Source organism: Cryptomeria japonica, chromosome 3 (genome assembly GCF_030272615.1).
Source record: "Cryptomeria japonica chromosome 3, Sugi_1.0, whole genome shotgun sequence".
NCBI lineage: Eukaryota > Viridiplantae > Streptophyta > Pinopsida > Cupressales > Cupressaceae > Cryptomeria > Cryptomeria japonica.
In genome coordinates, this window is record NC_081407.1 from 475,464,436 (window position 1) to 475,470,999 (window position 6,564).

Genomic DNA, 6,564 nt, shown 5'->3' on the forward strand with positions numbered 1-6,564 from the left:
GCTTCAACAAAGCTAGCTCTATTAATTGAAACTAGGGCAGACTGGTTCTTTCTTCAGATTACCCTAGATACTGGGCAATAGCATTTGGCCAACTCTTTGATCAAATCCACATCAACATACACATCTGGCATAATTAACTTTGCCATATTTAAATCCCAAGGGTTTGACATCGGGACACCCTTAACCCTATTTTTCCAGAAATAATGAAACAGAGTAGAACCAGTCATATTAAGCATGGTAGGATTTTTGCATTGGCTCCATAAATCTCTCCATGCCAAATGATTTGTATTCAAAGCAACAGAAGTCCCTAGCATCAAATCTACAAAATCTTCTTTGTATTTTTTAACCATCATTTCCTCAGTGGCACTGGCCTTGGAACCTCCAGGTCCTCCTGCTCCACTTGTCATAGCCTTGGGCTTGGGCTTGGGCTTGGGCTTGGAACCTCCAGTACCACTCGTCGCCTGGCTCATTTTAGCTGCATGAGAAAAACTTAACCAATTTTCTAAAATTTTCTCACACCCAACACTCTAAATTCTCCAACGTTGTTGCAGAGCTCAATTCATTGGATTACCTCGAAGATAGAATGAATTAATGCAATTATACAAAACCTCGGCTCGATCATGCAATTTATGGTATTTACTATCTGGGCGCCGTCACTTCTCTCAAGTCTCAAGTCTCATTAATTGCAACACTTGCATGAACTAGCTACTGTGACATTAATTTAAACTTCAAACTGAAGCACTCAAGCGAAATTTGAATTCATGCCCTTCTATTTGATTGGCGATTGGCATTCAAAACTTTTACAGAACCCGACAAACAAGTCCATGTGTTAGCGAGTTAGTGACAATGCTACCAAATCCTCTTAATCGCAAGCTCGCAACCCCTTTTACAAATCCTCAAAGAATCTCGCGAGTGAGCGACAACCGTTGATCTAACAAAACAACTTATTTCATCGCAAGCTCGCAACAAGAAACTTAACTTGACTTAAAACCTTGCGATCCCGCGACAACAAGACACTTAACCGCCATCGCATGCTCACAACACTTTTTCACTTAAGACTTACAAACTCGTGAGCATGCGATGACCACAAAATCAGACCAAAACTTACCTATCGCCAGATCGCAACTTAAAATGCTAAACAACTTCAAAACCTGTGAGCAAGCGACTTATCCGCATCGCATGATCGCAAATTAAAATGACTTAATCGCGAACACCTCATGACCTTGCGATAACATAAAATCACACCCAGTCGCAGCCTCACAACATAAAATGGTATTTGGGTGCCGTCACTTCTCTCAAGTCTCATTAACTGCCACAGTTGCATGAACTAGCTAGTGTGGCATTAATTCAATTAAACTGATAGAATGCATTAATGCAATTGTACAAATGTCAAAATCTCAGCTCGATCATGCAATTTATGGAATTTGGGCGCCGTCACTTTTCTCAAGTCTCATTAATTGCCACACTTACATGAACTAGCTACTGTGGCATTTGATTGGTGATTGCCATTCAAAACTTTTAAAGAACCCGACAAACAAGTCTATGTGTCAATCTCCATCTTTAATCGCACACTCTCAACTGGTTATAACAATTAGGAAAGGAACCGACGAGTTAGCAACAATGCTACCAAATCCTCTTAATCGCAAGCTTGCAACCCCTTTTACGAATCCTCAAAGAATCTCATGAGTGAGTGACAACCATTGATCTTCATCAAGCCCTTCAGTCACAACCTCGCAACAACATTTGTAATATTCTTTCTTTACCTGCGAGTTGGCAACCACTGCAAATCTAACAAAATAACTTATTTCATCGCAAGCTCGCAACTCGAAACTTAACTTGACTTAAACCCTTTCGATCCCGCGACAACAAGACACTTAACCGCCATCGCATGCTCACAACACTTTTTGACTTAAGACTTACAAACCCACAAGCATGCGATGACCACAAAATCAGACCAAAACTTACCTGTTGCCAGATCACAATTTAAAATGCTAAACAACTTCAAAACCTGCGAGCAAGCAACTAAACCAACTAAGCTGCGATACCAACTACATCATATGATTGCAAATTAAAATGACTTAACCATGAACACCTCGCGAGTGTGCGACAACATAAAATCACACCCAGTCGCAACCTTGCAACATAAAATGGTCAAGTGCAAAACATCTTGCGAGGTAGCGACAACTAAAATCTCCCAGTACTCGCAAGCTCGCGACTTAAACTAACTTGATGATAAAGGACCTGCGAGCTAGCGATAACCATAAAATATGAAAACTGTTTATCGATGTCTTATGTTAATTACCATCATAAACAGGCGTGAGTAGTGGCACGCAGACTATTAATGACTTAGTACTTACTCGCTAACTCTCGCGGCTAATGGCTATAATGCATGGCATCAAACCAATTCGAGACCTCGCGACCAAAATGATTTCATTAACAATCTCCACCTCACTAACATAAAATGCTAACACTCAAAAAACTAGAGACCTCACGATTTAAACCCAAATCAACAGGTCCAACACTCGCTAACTCGCCACTTAAATTGTTAAACATGAAATTTATTTGCGAGTTATAGATGAAACATAAAACATGTCTGACCAACCATTGACCACACTTGGCGTTGACATGGACAAATAAATAGAGGACAACTCAGTTTTTCAATGCACGACAACTTTGGTTTACTAGCCAACTAAGACAAAAAAAACAAACACAAAACCCTAATCGCCATGAACATCATTTTAAACATTTAATGTAGAACAATAGAAAGGTTCTAGCAGTAACAGTTATGCAATATGAATAATTTTATGGATTTTGTGACACAAATTTTTGCATTTCATGTTCAACATAATGTGGAACCAAATACCAATTTATTAATAATTCAATTGTTTAGTAATAATTCAAATTCACAATTAAAAATATGAAATAAGTATCCGTTCTACTTCTGATTGACAAATTCAAGGAATACAATATCAAGATTCAAAAATCATCAATGACAACTATAGTATTGCAATTTTGCAAATTGAAATTGTAATATGACTCAAGAACTGTAGTATACTTATAAATACCTATAAACTGACTGCTAATTCACTTCAGTGACTTAGTTCAACTGTCTGAGGCTTCTATATCCCAAATGGACTCAAGATTTGGAAACTGACTAGTACTAACAGGTTCATCTTCATTCTGAGTCGGGTATTCAAAAATGTCTTCGTCTTCATGCTGACTCTGAGTCTGCGATCCATCATATTCATTTGTCTCAACAGTAGCACCACCAACTTTTAAAGTGTTGCACACCCCTCGTCTTTCACGCATGGAATTGCAGATTGCCAGTGCCCTATTATATGGAAAATCTCTAACATTATACTGGGTTACAAACAACCTCAAGCAAGTTTCCAAATTCTTGTCTAATTTGTTTCTGATCTTTGATTTCAAAAGCCCTAATGCACTGAAAACTCTCTCATCTTCCACCTGTTGAGCACTATTTTTAAAAAAAAAATATATATAATAAAAATAAAAAATAATAATATATGTTTCCATAAGCATGAGGACTAATGGATATTTCGGCCAGTAAGCTGTATCGAGCACTGTAGGAGAAGTTTCATCGAAAGAGCGTTTTCATCGACACAGGGCATATAAAGCATTAAGCAAAGGTGTTTCGGCAAGAAGTTACCTTCGATGAACGCAAGAAACCGCTCATCGATACTCCAGGTTTCATCGAAAAGGTAAAAGCAAAAAGCGAAAAGGCAAAAGGTGATTTCGAAGGAGTATCGTTACCGAAGAAACTCAAGAGACATTCATCGAAATGCAAGTTTCATCGATGAACGTGGTGTCGAACAAAAGAAAAGCTGTTTCATCGATAAAAAGGATATCGATAAAAAAGGGGATATCGATGAACACTCATAAGCCTTCATCGAAGAAAGAAACTCATCGAAAGTATGACATCGATGAAACTCACGAGCAACTTGTCGAAAAGGGGGACTATCGATGAAAAAGTGATTTCGATGAGTCTTAAAAGCGGCTTCTCGATGTAAGTTTTTCACCGAAACAATATTATCGAAGAGAATGAGCTTTCGATGGAAGATTCAAACACTCGGCCGAAGACAAGGGTTTCATCGATAATTTGAAACGCGCGCACTTTGAGCGGACTGTACTTCCCGCGAAGGAATTAAAGGCCCAGTTGAAAAGTGTCACATCTGCAATTAAATTTAAAACACTTGAGTAGCCGTTACAGATGCAGAACATTAACTGTACACAAGTTGCCCATTCAATTACAGTTGAACTGAGTGAATTTTCGTAAGAATCAGATCGATGCTAAGAGATTGGAAGCTGTGAAGAACTTGCAGAGATTTGCAAACGATAACCAGAAGAGTTGAGCATTCTACCAAGTAAGTGTTGTCTCTCTTATTTACTGTAACTATGGAACCTTCGTCTTCTTCTTCTAAAAAGAGTAGGAAAGGAAAAGAGTTAAACCCTGAAGAGAAGCCCAAGAGACAGAAGAAAGAAGGGAGAGCTTTGACTCAGGACTTATTAGACCAGTGTCCATCGTCTAGTGTAAGGTCCAAAAAGATTAAAAGTGAAGAAGAAGGATTAGAGGACAAATTTGAAAATCTAGGAGACATTTGGACTGAGATAAGAGGACATGAGTTATTTTTGTTTGGTTACAAACGAAGGGATGCACCCGAACCCATTAGTAATCTGTGGAAGAGGAACTTAGGCAAGTTAGTAGTTCCAAATGTGTTTGTAGACATAGAATTAATGAAAGCTCTGGTAAATTGCTACAACCCGAGAACTAAAACCATATGTGATTACAGAGGGAATACATTAGTAGTAATCAACAAGCAGACTATTGATATGGTTTTTGATCTAGACTGGGAAGTCGAGGAAAGCATCGATATGAAGAAACTTTCACAGGAATTCTTTAGTTTGGAAAATATCTACAGGACTTGGAGGCTACCTGTTCACAGGCCAAAAGTGGGTGGGTCATTTGTTCAGTTTGGCAAAAGTGACAAGGTGCCATTTGATGTCAACCACTTCCATCCATATTTCAAATATACGTATTATACTGCAGCCCAAGTACTAGGCATAGAGGCTCATCCACTCATGGATGTTGGGATTATGTTTCTGTGTGCTGATATTCAATCAAAAGACCCTAGGTCACTTGATTTTGCTACTTATGTTGTGGATACCTTGAATCATGGGCTGGAAAAAATGAAAGGAGACCTTGTGAATGTTCACTTTTCATTATACTCCATGCTAATGCATATTCTTCTTTATTGTGGACAAGAAATTAACTTCTGGCCAGATGAGTTCAGCATCAGGTCTTATGATAAGAATGGTCTGAAGAAGCCGGTTCAGTTGTGGGTATCAGCATGGGACCAGAGGTTTATGAACAACCAATATTGGCATTTTCAAGAATACTTTGTGAAACCTCTCAGTGCAGCTTTTGGACAACGCAGGGATTATACTTTGTCCCCTGAAATTAAGAGGTTCCTCAGGCCAAAGGATTTCTCTCCAGAATCATAGATTGAACATAATTGGGGTGATTGGTATTGCCATGATAATCACATAGAGATAAGGGTATTTGGATATGAAGGGCAACCGCACATGCTTCCAATTACGGTGCCAGACAGAGTGGCTAGCTTGGAGATTATAAGGCAATTGTCTATTGCCAGTGCTAAACATTTAACTGATTTTGGTAAACAATCTATTGTTCCAGGTCTATTAGTTTTCTCTGATTTCATTGTCAAAAGTTCAAAGAGTTATCATTTATTACAGAATAAATTAAATTACTATGGCATGACTCTGGGTGAGCCTAGGGAGAATTTTGATCCCGAAGGATATATAAGAGCTGCCAGAGCCTCACAGAAACTCAAAGCTGGGATACATATGGCCAAAATGCCAGACGACCTAATTAAGAACCTTGAGCGAGAGGAGGCCAAAGCTTTAAAAGGAAAGAGTGAGTTAGTCTGGGAGGCCTACAAATGGAAAAGGGCAAGGGGAATGATAGATGGAGACCTAATTGAAAATCTCCAAGATCCTCTGGAGGTAGCTAAAAGGCTGCTTCAACATGAAGCTGAAATTATGCACAGAGTTCCTTCACAATTCCTTCGCTTCATTAATACTGAAAGGGACAGTCAGCCCCTAGCTCACATGTCACCGAAATCAACCGCCAGTAGTATCCCACCTGATTCTCCTAGAGAGGATTATCCTCCTAGTTTCGAAACAGAAATGAACATGGACACAGGAGAAATCAACATCAAAGATGTTGTTGACATAAGAATGACTGAGCATGAGGACTTCATTGCTGATGATGGATTCGCCTCCTCTAGGGAATTCCTTTCATTTCTATATCAATACAAAGGAGCTCATGTCAAACGAAGCATGGCTGGAAAACCAGAGGAAGAACAGATGAAGAGATTACAGGATGAAATTGATGTCCTCATGAAAGATATGACTCCTGAAAAAGGGAGGAAATTATTAAAAGAGGCCGGTGTGATCATCTTCTCTGGTTGGGATATCAACTCAGCACTCTTATTTGATGGCTTTTTGAAAAAACAAGATTTGAAT